General features: G+C 39.0%; 1 protein-coding gene across 33 annotated transcripts in view; it reads left to right on the forward strand.

Moving 5' to 3' along the window:
- Nucleotides 1–14,173, forward strand: part of DIS3L2 (DIS3 like 3'-5' exoribonuclease 2) — a 344,867-nt gene that overhangs the window by 81,243 nt on the left and 249,451 nt on the right. The window lies entirely within an intron of this gene.

Genomic DNA, 14,173 nt, shown 5'->3' on the forward strand with positions numbered 1-14,173 from the left:
AGAAGTTGATTTTAAAATAACTGAGTTAATATATTTGAGCTAATAGATGAAAAGATAGAAAATTTCACCAATGAACTGGTATCTGTAGAAGGAGAATGGATAGAAATTCTAGAACTGAAAAATAATAGAAATTGATCACTTAATTATGTGTTTAGCTACAAATTAGATACTGCAGGGGAAGGGATTAGCGGACTGGAAAATAGCTTAGTAAAACATATTTAGAATGAGGCATGGAGAAAACAAAAGGATAGAAAATCTAGAAACAAGCATAAAATACATAGTAGACACAAGGAAAAGACCTTACATTTGTGTAACTTGAGCCAGGGAGGGAAGAGAGAGAGAGACTCAAAAGTTATTTTAAGGGATAATGGCCAAGAATTTTCCAAAACTGATAAAAGACATCAGGCCACAGATTTGAGAAGCTCAAGAAAGCCTAAACAGGATTAATTACAAAGAAAATCATATATAGTCCCACCATAGTAAGACTTATGAAAACCAAAGAGAAAAATCTTGAAAGCAGATAGAAAAATAAAATACCATCAAAGGAAGAACAGTAGGACTGACAGCTGACTTTTCAGATGAAACTGATGGAAGCCAGAGGATGATAAAATGGTATGTTTGAAGTGCAGAAAGAAGATAACTGCCGACCTGGATATCTATCCCTGGTGAAAGTATTTTTCAAAAGTGAAGGTACAATTTAGATGTAATACAGAAATTTATTGAAATGCAAAACAAAATAGTCAGAAGAAGAAACAGAAAATCTGAATCATTCTGTATCTAGTAAAGAAATCTTCAATTCAGCATATTTTTTTCTTTTTTTAAACAAGGAAAACTGCAGGGTCAAATGGCTTTACCAGTGAATGCTTCCAAGTATTGAAGGAAGAAAAATAACACCAATCTTACAAAACTATTTTAGAGCATAGAAAAGTGTTTTATATGTTTTAGGCCAACATATTCTTGATATCAAAACCTGACAAAGACAATACAATACAAGAAAATTACAAGAAAATCTCTCTCATGAACAGAGATGCAAATATCCTAAATAAAGTAGTAATAGGAAATTGAATCCATAGGTATATAGAAGGGATAGTATATTAAGACCAAGTGGGATTTATTCCAGGAATGCAAAGTTGGTTTATAGTCAAGACTCAGTAGAGGAGGTGATGGTCAAAGGGTTCAAAGTTTCAATTATACAAGACAAGTTCTGGAGATCTGCTATACAGTATAATGCCTAAAGCTAACAATGCTGTATTGTATACTTAAAATTTGCTGAAAGGGTAGACCTTAAGTGAAGTGGTGTTACTGCAAAAATAAAATAAAAGAAAGAGGAGGGGAAGAAACTTTGGGAAGTGATAGATATGTCTGTGACCTTGATGGTGGTGGTGATGGTTTCATGGATGTGTATTTAACCCCCAAACTCATTGAATTATATATGTTAAATATGTACAAATTTTTACATGTCAATCATATCCCAATAAAGTGGTTTAAAAAATGGAAAAAACTCAGTATAATTAACCACATTAGCAGAAGAAAGGAAAGATCCTATGTTTACCTCAATTTTTGCAGAAAGGTTTTTGGTAAAATTCAACACCTATTTACAATAAAAATTCTTAGCAAACTAGTAATAGAAGAAATCCCCTTAATCTGATAAAGGCTTACTACAAAAAACCTGCAAAACGTAATTAATGGTGAAACATTGAAAGCTTTCCTTCTGATAATGGAAATGAAACAAATGCTCATTATTGCCACTTCTATTCCACATTGTACTAGAGGTCATAGTCAGTGCAATAAAGCGTGGAAAAAATGGTGTAAGGATTGAGAAAGTAAGACAATAGTTGTTATTTTCAGACTACTTGATTATGTACATGGAAATCAAAAAGAATCAAGGTGGTTACATACAAAGTCAACCTATAAAAATTGTTTGTATTCTTATATATCAGCAGCAAACCAATAATAATCAAAATATGATACCCTTTATATTAGCATAAAAAACAAATACCTTAGGATAAATATAACAAAATATTTGCACGACCTCAACTTTGAAAACTCAATAATGTTATTGAGAGAATTTAAAGATGCCCTAACTAGCTCTTCATGGACTGTAAGATTTAATATGGTACAAATGTTAATTCTTCCCAAAGTGATCTATAGATTCAACACAGTCTCAGCCACAATTCCAGCAAGTTTTGTGTGTCTGTGTGTAAAGTGACCAGCTGATTCTAAATGTGGATGGCAATGTAAAGGGTCAAAAATAAGCCCATTTTGAAGAAGAGAACTGGAGTTCTTCTACTACCCAACATCACTTTATGATAAAGTGCGCACAATTAAGTCAGTGTGTTGTTGATACAAGGAGAGAGAAACAGGGTGATGAATGGAGTAAAAAGTCCATAATCAGACTCACTTATATATGGTCACTTGATTTGTGACAGTGCATTGCAGTGGGGGAAAGAATGCTCTTTTCAACAAGCAGTGCTAGGCCAATTGGATATCCATATCGAGAAAAGAATACTGATCCTTATCTCACACTGTACATAAAAATCAGTTATGGATTACAGATCCAAATATGAAAGGTAAAGCCGTAACATTTTTAAAAGAAAATATGGGAACATATCTTTATGACCTTGGGGGCAGCAAAGATTCCTTAAACAGGACACAAAAAACACTAATGATAAAGGGAAAAAATTAATAAATTGGAGAATATTAAAAAACTCTGTTTATCAAAAACACCGTAAGGAAAGTAATATCAAACTAAACAGTGAGAGAAGATATGTGCAACACATCTATCCAACAAAGGACTCATTTAGAATTTATAAATAATTCCCCACAAATCATTGAGAAAAACCAGACAACAAATAGAAAAATGAGCAAAAGGCTTAAACAGGCTCTTCACACACACACACGAAAGGATATCTAAATGGCCAATAAATTTGTGAAAAGATGCTCAACTTCATCAGTTATCAGGGAAATACAAGTCAAAACCGTAATGCAGTACCTCTTCACAACCTACCTGGAGTACCAAATTGAAAAGGACAGACAATACTAAGAGTTGATGGGGTACAGAGTAACTGGAACTCTCATCTGCTGCTAGTGGGAATGTCAGTCAGTCTAGCCGCTTTGGAAAACTGCTTGGCATCATCTGCTAAAGCTGCAGATACCCTATGATCCAGAAGTTCCATTTCTAGGTTTATGCCCAACAGAAACAGGTACATTTGTGCATCAGAAAACATGTTCAAGAATCTTCAAAGCAACATTATATACAATAGCCCCAACTGGAAACCACCCAAATCTTCATCAGCAGTAGCATGATTGAATACATTGTGGTACATGTGTATGACAGATCCTGCAGTAGCAAGAATGGGTGAACTACAGCTTGTGTAACAGTTAAAGATGAATCCACAAACTGAGCCTAAGAAGCCAAACACAAAGGAGTATTTACTATATTTCTTCTTATAAACATGTAAAACTCTTCTATGGTTTTGTCAGGATATTGTCAGGATAATGTTTGTCCTTGAAGGGGCAGTGACTGAAAAGGCAGGAGAGGGGTTTCCAGGGTGTTGGTTCTGATGATTCTAAGATGGCTCTCAAGAGTCCCCTCCTCTGATATATACCCCACTGTGATCCTTTCCCCTGCAGGGGACTGTGAATGTGATGGGATATCACTCCAGTGAGTAAGTTACATTATTTGGCAAAGATAAAGGGATTTTGCAGATATTATTAGAGTCCCCAATCAGTTGACTTAACCGAAAGGGAAATTATCCTTGTGTCTTGATCTCATTGAATGAGCGCTTTGAAAGGAGGTCTGGAGGTCAGAGATGCTCTCCTCTTGGCCTTAAAGAAGCAAGCTGCCGTGAGTTCTGCAGTTGCAAGGAAGTGAATTTTGCCAACAATGACTCAAGCTTTTAAGAGGACCTGATCCTTATGCCACAGTTAAGACAGCAGCCCCAGCTGACACCTTGATTGCAGCCTTGTGAGATCCTTAGCACAGGAGCCAGCTAAGTCGTGTCAGGACACCTGACCCACAGAAAATGTGGGATGATAATGTATCTTGTTTTAAGCTGCTAAGTTTTTGGTAAGTTTTTAAACAGCATAAAAAACTAATACACTTTGGTAATACTCTATTTCTTCATCTTGATAGTAGGTACATGGGTATGTATGTTTACTTTGTAAAAATTCATTGTATTGTACGTTTATGATTTGTGTACTTTTCAGTATATAAATAAAAATGAAGTATATTGAAAAAAGATGTTTACTTTAAAAAAAGAACAAAATTAATAGCATTTCTCGGCATTACCTTCGATCAGTACACAGATATAATCAAATAATTATGTTGTAATTCTACTGGTCAAGTTGAACACAAGCAGATTTGGTCATAAAATTAACTTGAATATTCCTTTCCATTAGTAAACTCACCTTCCGCCCTTGCTCTCTTACTGACAGTTGCTTATATTTTATATTTTTCCCCAGTCGTTTCACTCTGAGTGTCATAGAGTCTTGAAGGTGGACAGGTAAAGATTTTCCAATCTAACTTATTTTTTAAAGGTGATGAAACTGGGCATGCTTCAAGTATTGAACAGCAAAGCCAGTACCTCACTTCTTGAGGGCTCTCGTTGTGTGTCTGTTTCCTCATATCACAGACCTTCTGGAATCCAGAGGATATAAGTGCATGTTGTTGGGTTGTTAAGTTGTGGATGCAGTTTGGGTCAGGTTGGAGGGTGTAGAGAGTGAGTAACTTCGTCTGGTTCTAATTAAAGCTAAGAAGCTAATAATGATACTGAGTTAGTGGGAGTTGCAAGGGAGAAATTCATTTAGTCACAAATGTCTAGTCTCCGTCTTTATGCTGTGCTTTGAGATGTTCTTTTCATGGATTTTCTTTATTTTGGGTACCTACTTCCCAGAAATGGCTTCCTAGTGTTGCAGGTTTTCTAAGGCTCATGCTAGCTTACAGCTGCCTTCCTCCTTGAATCATTATGAAGTTAGATAATGCCCCTATTTTTCCTGAGTATGGAAACGGGAACTGGACTCTATCTGGGTCACCACTGTGTGGGTGAATGAGTGTAAAGCCAGGTGAAGTCAATCATTGATCACAGCGATCCTTAGGGTGAGGCTTCCACAGATTGAAATACTGATACAGATTAAGAAAGCACTCACAAAATTTAGTGTAGTAATTACGGCAGGTAGATGCATGTAAACGTGTTTGATCCATAAAACATTTATTTGTGCATATTTTTGTTTGTGCATATATTTTTAATAGCTTTATAACTTACAACTTTTTCTTTTTTACATCCCTGATCTTGAGTTCATGGTATTGTATTCTGGAAAAGCTAGAAATATTAAAATAGTGCTTCTAGGGTAAAGCATCTGTCAGTATTTCCATTATAAAATGCAGTTTTAAAGGGTTTAGAAGTCAGCTGTAAAAATTTGTTCTTGGCTGATACTTTGTATACAAAAATCTCTGCCCAGGGTAATTTTGAGAAGAATTTTTACAGTGGCATCAACTGTGAGGTTATATAGCAGAACCAGCTTACATTGAATTCATTTTTTATGCTTCTATCAAAGTAGAGGAAAGATAGCTTTTAAAATGATTCAAATAAAGCAATATGAAAATTGTATTGCTAGCCTTGTACTCTTAGAAAATTATTGGTTGAATAAAATGTTACTTTACCATCAGAGGACTCAGCGTTGGCTTAAATATCAAAAATAATAGAACCACCAAACCCAGCACAAGCCCCAAATCTAGATGACTTCAAAATAACTCTTTAAGACCAGATTTTAGCGCTGATTTCGAAAGCAGTATTTGGGGCTGCTCAGTAACCCCCAAAGAGATTCTTTTGGGCCCCAGTTGTTGAATAATAGCTTTCAGTTTGCTCCCTGGGCTTAGCTGTTTGCAAGGCCAGGAAGAAAGTGGTATTGGGAAAGCAAAGACATGTTTCTTGCATCATTGAAGACTTAACCCAGTGAAGCTGGAGAGCTTCTTGTTGATGTAACTTCTTCTCAAAGCTTTGGGCAGGTCTTAGCTTGAAAAGATCAACAGCAGTTCGCTTTATACTATTATGAACACGCATGCACATACAGTTCTACTACCCTTTGCAGCTTGAAGCCAGGTTTCTTGTTTTTTTCTTTTTTACTTCTTCAAAGTTGAATCTCATAAGCAGATTACCCCCAGGGATAATTTTATGTGGCAGCCAGACTGGTCTCAGAGATCACAATAGCTTCCTCTGTTGTGTTAGCTTCTGAACCATAAGAAGTGCTATTCATGTGCATACAGCCCACAGGGAACGCTCAAGGTCTTGGTTTGAAATGAAACATGACTTTATGTGAAATATGAATTGGAAATGATACTGAGTTGTATACAGTTGTGAAATATACAGTCTCGATGGTGGAGAGGGGACTGCCTCATTAGTGAAAGACATGCTTTCCTCCCCTTATTCTCTAAAGCCATGATGCTATCCCACACTTAGGGCCAAACAGGTAAAAACAACAACCCTTTGGTTTTTCCCATTAAAGAAAAGAACTTCCTTAGACAAATATATTTGTAAAATCAGGCCAGTGTTTATTCAAAGATCTTAGGAAATTTGCTCTAGATTCTTAGAATCATCTTATTTACCTGCTGGGTAAATCTTAAATACCTTTGGGCATGCTCAGGTAGAAGAAGCCTGTCTTGGCTTCAGAGATTGAGGCATATTGCTTTCTCTGGAGTCATCTCTGCCGAGACCACTTCTTGATCCTTGCCTGGTCCAGTTTTAGTTGGCTCATTATAGGGAGAGACAGGTGCTCATACTGTCATGACCTACTAGAAATTCAAGACTGGAATCTTAGGTGTGGAAGTGATAGTGGGCATCTCAATGGGCGAGAAGGGCACTACCATACCATCAAGCAAATATTTGAATTCACAGTTCCTGAAAAATGGATATCTTTAGTATAGCGATGCTCTTTGGGAAAGAGCAGATTATGCATTTTCACAGAGGAGTTATCTGTTATCATTATTCTGTTCCACTTGCCCCAGATTTCACCAGTGGAAGCCCCAGGTTGGCTCCTGTGTCATTTTGACATATTCTCATCATTATTTGAACACTTCTTTATTTTCTGGAGGTGCTCCAGCCTCATCTTATACTTTCTCTGTGCTGGCTCTGGAATTAGCCATTTTCTAAGAGGCCCTGGTTCCTTTAAGTGGAGAAATCCAGATGCTCCCAAGCCCTCTCAGTGAACAGAGCTAGGAAATATGTGTATATGTACCTGTATATACTCATTATCTATCTATCTATCTATTCATCCATCTATCTATCTGTCTGTCTGTGTGTCTGTCTTGAAAACTGTGAGTTCACACTCATAGCTCCAATTCCAGTGCAACATAACAGGGTTCATTGTAGTTGCCCCCTTACCATATTTGTAACTCCCTTCTCTAATAGTGAGAAACCTGGCTCTTATTGTCCACATCGTATTTACTTGTTTGCTCATTCCTGTTTCTAACCAATATGCTGACATTGCTGGCTTGCTATTCCACTAGGTCACCTTCCTTGCTCAGCCTTCAATCCCTGCTGGGCTCCTGCCTCCTTGCTCAGGCCCTGATTCTCCACCATTATACCATATTATTTTAGAGCATGGGTCCTTTGAAAGTTGGGAGTTCTAACTTTTCTACATGGGATCCTATAGCCATTGGATCAGTGGCGTTTTACAAGAACCTCAGCTCTACTTGTGTTTTGAGTGTTATGTCATTTCTATCTTTATATCTGTCTTGATGGTTATCTTTTTTTAGCATCAAATTGAGAAAAAAGGAAAACAAATTGTATGTGTGCACACGTGCATTTTAAGATATATATGGATGACCTTCTGGTCTCTCTGGCAGGGAAGTGCTCACTCTTCCTTTGTGGGGAGAGAGAGAGTATGTGCATGTGTGTGTGTGTGTCTTTAGAAGCTTCCAGCTCTAAGTACACCTGTCTCCTTGTTCCTCAAACATACCTACTTCCTGGACTTTTTCCATATCATCATCGTCATCAGTGTCCATCCTCTTGACCCATGCTGTTACCACCATTTTTCATAAGCCCTTCCTTAAGCATTCCTTTCATTAAGCATCTCAAGCCTAGAGCTTATGCCCCTTGAATGATGTTTACTTCTGCTTAAAGATATTTGGGTATGTGTTTTCTGGTCCTACTTATTTCCAGGTATCAGTAGGCCAATACTAGTAATGATATTTTTGAAAGTGTTTTGTTCACTCTTAAGTGTCATCTCGCCTAATGGATACTTTGCACATTTTAAGATTTTTATAAATGTTTATTGGATTTAAAATTTTGTTAGAATGAAAAACTGTGGCTCATACTTTGGATGTTTTAATTGAGTTTTCGCTCCCTCCTGTATGTAGATGCTGAACTTCTTTGGCTTGGGTACAGAAGAGATTTATTTGGTTCACATATTTACGTATAGTAAAATTTACCTTTTTTAGCATCTAGTTCTATGAATTTTAAAACATGTATTGATAATGCAGTCAAGATAGAAAACAGTTCCATCACACTGTTTTCTTGTGTCTCTTTTTTTTGCTGAGGAAGATTCACCCTGAGCTAACATCTGTGCCAATCTTCCTCTTTTTGCTTGAGGAAGATTCGCCCTGAGCTAACGTCTGTGCCATTCTTCCTCTATTTTGTATGCGGGTCGCCCCCACAGCATGGCTCTTGACAAGTGGTGTAGGTCCATGACTGGGAACTGAACCTGGGCCACTGGAGTGGAGCACACCAACCTTAACCACTAGGCCAAGGGGCCAGCCCCTCTTGTGTCTCTTTTTAGTCAACACTTCCTCTTAACCCCACAGCTCCTGCCAACCACGGATCTGTTTTATGTCCCTATGAATTTGCTTTTTCCAGAATGTGATAGAAATGGAATTATTTTGAGTCTGGCTTTTTTCTATTAGCATAATGCATCTGAGATTCATCCATGTTATTTAGTGTTGTTGAGTGGTATTCCACTGTGTGGATATTTCTAGAGTTTGTTTACCCATCCAGCAGTTGAAGGACATTTGGATTATTCCCAGTGTTTGACGATTGAAAATTAAACTGCTGTGGGGCCAGCCCCAGTGGCCTAGTAGGTAAGTTCAGCATTCTCTGCTTTGGTGGCCTGGGTTTGGTTCCTGGGCATGAACCTACACCACTTGTTAATGGCCATGCTGTGGTGTCAACCCACATACAAAGTTGAGGAAGATTGGCAACAGATGTTAGCTCAGGGCTAATCTTCCTCGGGCATTAAGAGGAAGATTGGCAACAGATATTAGCTCAGGGTGACTCTTCCTCAGGGGGAAAGAAATGTATAAGAGATTGAGTTTCTCCACATCCTCACCAGGACATAGTATTATAATTTTAACCATTTTATTGGGCATACAGTAATATTTCCTTTTTTGTTGTTGTAGTTTATCTTCTGTTTTGCATTTCCCTGATGACAGAATGATGCTGAACATTTTGTGTCTGTGTGCTCATTGGCCATTCATAAATAGTCCTTTCTGAAGTGTCTCTGCAAGTCTTTTACCCATTTTTTAATTGGTTTGTCTTCGTATTGATGAATTGTAAGATTTCTATGGATAAAAGTCCTTTGAGAGATATATATGTGTTGTTCAGATCTTCAAAGTCCTTATTGTTTTTCGTGTAGTTGTTTACTTATTTGTTAAAACATCTATGATTGGCAGTTTGTTTCTTTCTCCCTTTACTTTTGTCAGTTTTTGCTTCATCTGGTTTGAAGCTTTTTTATTAGGTGCATGCACATTTACAATCATTATATCTTCCTAATACATTGACTCTTTTGTTAACATGAAGTATTCCTCTTTGACCCCTGTAACACCTTTTTTCTTGAATTCCACTTTGATTTTCGTGTAGCTACTCCAGTTTTATGAGAATGTTTCAAAGATGGGAAAAGATAACATCTGTATGCTGATATGAGAAAGATTTATCGTGAGGGCACAGTGAAATGGGAGTGGGGAGAAGGTATTACCCAATGAGCAGAGCTCTCAAGGCAATAAATAGTATTCAAAGCTAGATCACTCTCTCTGTGATTTCAGGCAGGAAGAAGGAGAGGATGGTTGCAGATACAAGTAGATCTTTAGAGTTGGCTATACCTTAAATCTATTTTAAAAATCTAGCAATAGGTACAGGATTTATAGTGTGCCAGCAACCACTGATCAAAGAAATGTGGTTTCAGTTTTATTATCAATACATGAGGGTAGTAGTTCAAGTGTTGGCTGAGTTTTCAGATAATTGTGGTTAATCTGTTAATAGTGAATTGGCTACATGGAACTTCATTCATTAGGCTCTGGGGTTGTGGCCCTTATATTAGTGTCCTGAATCTTCCTTGTCCTGAGAAGTTTTCATTGTGTACTGTCTGGTTTTCTGAAATGGTCTGCAAATCGAGCTTATTTTTCAGTGAGGTCCAGGGTATTGAGGTGTGTCTCAAGGATGTGAAATCCGTTTTGCTGGAAGTTGGTGTGATATGAAGGAATCTGGGGTCAGGTACTGCAGCTGAGTCTCTACATATGTAAAAACTTTACATACAGATAATCTTTATTTGACATGTCCTCTACATCCTTGAACATGTTGTTTAAACTTTTTAGGCTATTTTCTTTCCTGAATGATGTTAATCCCTGCTTTGATTCTATATCAAAAATTGTTGTGATTCTGGGGGCTGGCCCTGTGGCCTAGTGGGTAAGTTTGGTGCGCTCCGCTTTGGCCACCTGGGTTTGGTTCTCAGGTGCAGGCCTACACCACTTGTCGGTGGCCATGCTGTGATGGCCACCATGTAGAAAATAGAGGAAGACTGGCACAGATGTTCTCTCAGGGCGAATCTTCCTCAGGAAAAAAAAATATTGTTGTGATTCTAAAAGAGGAATGATTTTAGGTTCAGGGAAACAGTTGGAAATTATGTCAGTAGGTTTCTACTGTGAATAAAAATACAGAAACTTGTCTTTAAAAACAACTCTACTTTGGGGCTGGCCCCGTGGCTGAGTGGTTAAGTTTGCGCGCTCCGCTGCAGGCGGCCCAGTGTTTCGTCGGTTCGAATCCTGGGCGCGGACATGGCACTGCTCGTCAGACCACGCTGAGGCAGCGTCCCACATGCCACAACTAGAGGAACCCACAACGAAGAATACACAACTATGTACCGGGGGGCTTTGGGGAGAAAAAGGAAAAAATAAAATCTTTAAAAAAAAAAAAAAAAAAAACAACTCTACTTTTGACTTTTTGGCTTTTTAAAATCTGTTCCCGAACTTGAGAACTTGGTCTGATATTCTGCCAAACTCTTCCCTCCCTCTTTGCTCATGTGACATCAAAATATTTATCACCTTGCTACTGAGATGACTCTCGTTGGATTCTGCTGTGTTCTGTGAGCCAGGTCTCTTCTCAGGGGAAGCCTGCCTGCTTCGTACTCTCCTTGGTGGCTAGGTACAGAGGCTTGGGTGTACCACAGTTTGATTGTGGTTAGTTAGTTCCTTGTGGCTGTGCAGAAGAGGAGAGAGGGCATGTGTTACAGGACATCCATAATTGTGTTTCCAGTCCTGTTGTCTCTTAGGAACAGTGACCAGAGACCCTAAAGCCCGACTTGTCCATTTCTGCACTCTTCATCTCCTGTAGTCCAAGCGTGGTCTGCACAGTGGAGGGCTCCTTGAGAGATACAGATCATTTCTCCAAGAACACTTTTTTCTTAAAATATTTAAAACAAAATTGGACCAGTTTTAAAGGGAGTTATATAGTTTTCCTTATTGCAGCCACAGAGAAATAGAAAGAGGGAGACAGATCCTATTGTTCTGAGTTCATAGAAACTTATTCTTGAGTTAGTATGATCTAAGCCAGGAAAGAGTTTGCCGTGGCCTGTCAATGGAATATAATGGAAAGAATTGGCAGGTAAGGTTAAAATGGTCAAAAAGGTGAGTGGGCATTGTGAAGGTCAAGGCCTTCGAATGGGAAACCAAAGAGCAGAGAATTAGTTTCTTTAGGGAAGAGAAATCAGATTTTCTAATTTCTGGAAATTTGTAGGCTGCTGGCATGGAGAGTTCCAGGGAATTTGTGGAGATAGAAGAGCGCCTGTAAAGAGACAAGTGAGGACTTGGGGAGGCAGTGGGTTCAGCAGTAGGAAGCCACATGTGCTTGTGAGGTTTGAGTTTGAAAGGCCTGGAAGAAAGTGGTAGTGGTGTTGAGGAGAAAGAGAACAGGAAAGGGAGGTGTTTTGAGGAGAAAGCCCAGAGTGGTTTCTGATGTTTTGAGTTTCAGGTAATAGTAGCACAGGAAGATGGGCTTGTGTGGGAGACGTGGTACTAGGTACTGCACTAAGTGCTGGGAGTAGAACAGGGAGCAAAAAGTTCCCTGCCTCCCTGGAGCCTGCATTTCACTGGGAAAGACATAATAACGTGAATAAGATACCATGTGTGGCATGCTAAACAGTGGTAAGTACTGGAGAGGAAAGAATCAACAAAATGAGAAAGAGAGATGTGAACTTGGGGATGGAGTTGGGATTCAAAATAGGTTGACCAAAGAAGGCTTCGTCAAGTAGGTGACTTTGAGTAAGAACTGAAGGAAGTGAGGGAGCTATTCTTGTGGAGATCTTGGGCAACAGCAAATATGTGCCTGATGTCTTCAAGGAATAGCCAGGAGGCTGAGGTGGAGAATAGTTGGAGATGAGGCTAGAGGGCTCATGATGTGGCTGTAAAGATCTGGTAGGGCCTGGTGTACATCAGTTAGGATTTGGGTGTTAGCTCTGATGGAGGTGGAAAGCCTTGGAGGATTTAGAGCAGAGAGCTGACATGATATGGCTTAGGTTTCACAGGCTCACTCTGACTGCTGTGTTGGGTCTAGACTGAAGGGGGCAAGAGCAGAAGCAGAGAGACCCCTTACACGGCTATTGCCTACGTCCAGGGGAGAGACAATGGAGCCTGAACCAGGGTGGTGGCAGGGAAGGTAGAGCTGACAGGATGAGCTGATGGATGTCATGGTGTTTTGTGTGTGTGTGAGTGAGTGAGTGAGAGAGAGAGAGAGACAGAGAGAGAGAGACAGAGAGAGAGAGAGAGACAGAGAGAGAGAGATGGGAATTAATTGATCGATAAGGATAACAGGATTTTTGACCTGAGTAATTGGAAGAAAGGAGATAGTTTGCTCTGTTCCTGTTAACTAAATAAAAGGTACTTTTGGATGAACTACTGTAGGCAAACAATGTGTCTGGTAACACATATGCCTTTAAGAACGTCTGTAATATGTCTTTAAAATGATAGTGGTCCATGGTCATATTTTACAGTGAAAGAAGCTTATTGGCAAGCCTTGTCAAGAACTCTCTGTGGAAATATCAGTTGCTTTTTTTGGCTCCAAGGCATTTCCTGAACAGTGTATTATACCTTGTCCCAAGTGTGCCATTAAAGGATTTGAAAGTTTGTTAAAACATGTGTGGCAAGTGAGTGCTGTCACTTAAGCCTGGCCAGAGGAGCCAAGAAAGGAAAAGCAGCTCCTAGGTGGACTTGTGACATGCATTAGCGCTGAATCAGAGGCTCAGGTGGTGGGGTAGGCAGGACATTATCTCAGTGCATAAAGCCTTCAGCTGACACGCTTCTAAACAGCCCTTTCAGCAGAAAGTGCCTGTGGACATAGGTATATGTAAATCTTTTGGAAAAGCTCCATTATACCAAGTTGATAGCAACCCCCTGCCTCAGGGGAATGTAACAGAATTTATTTGCTGGAGCAGAATTTTCCAGTGCTAATATAGATCCGCTCTTTTTATAAGATTTAAAATAGCACTCTTCAAAGATGGCTTTTATGTTCAAGGAAGGGTTTTCTATATCAGTAAACAAACTATGAAATGTTTCGTGCTTGGAGTTTGGGTAAGCCCTCCATGATGGAAATGTTACTTCGCATTTTTATTTAGGATTCCATTTGAATTGTTTATAGGGACTCTTTCTGTTGCTTCCCAGTTTTGAAATACATTATGAAGGAGAAGAAAAATCTAATCAATGTCAACAGTTTTGAAGTGGCTAAATTCTTGTTTTTGGGGATTTGGAGTTGCCGTTTTCTGTTGGTCTAATTTATAGCGCAGTGTGGTGTCGTCCCCCCTCACCCCCTTCTAAGGGACGAGTTGGTGCTTCACACCTCTGGAGGAATTAGGAAATGTCCCTGGAAGCTGTGCTCAGATCTAGGCATTCTCTTCTTTATCTAGGCATTTGTGACTT

This window comes from Equus caballus, chromosome 6 (genome assembly GCF_041296265.1).
Source record: "Equus caballus isolate H_3958 breed thoroughbred chromosome 6, TB-T2T, whole genome shotgun sequence".
Lineage (NCBI taxonomy): Eukaryota > Metazoa > Chordata > Mammalia > Perissodactyla > Equidae > Equus > Equus caballus.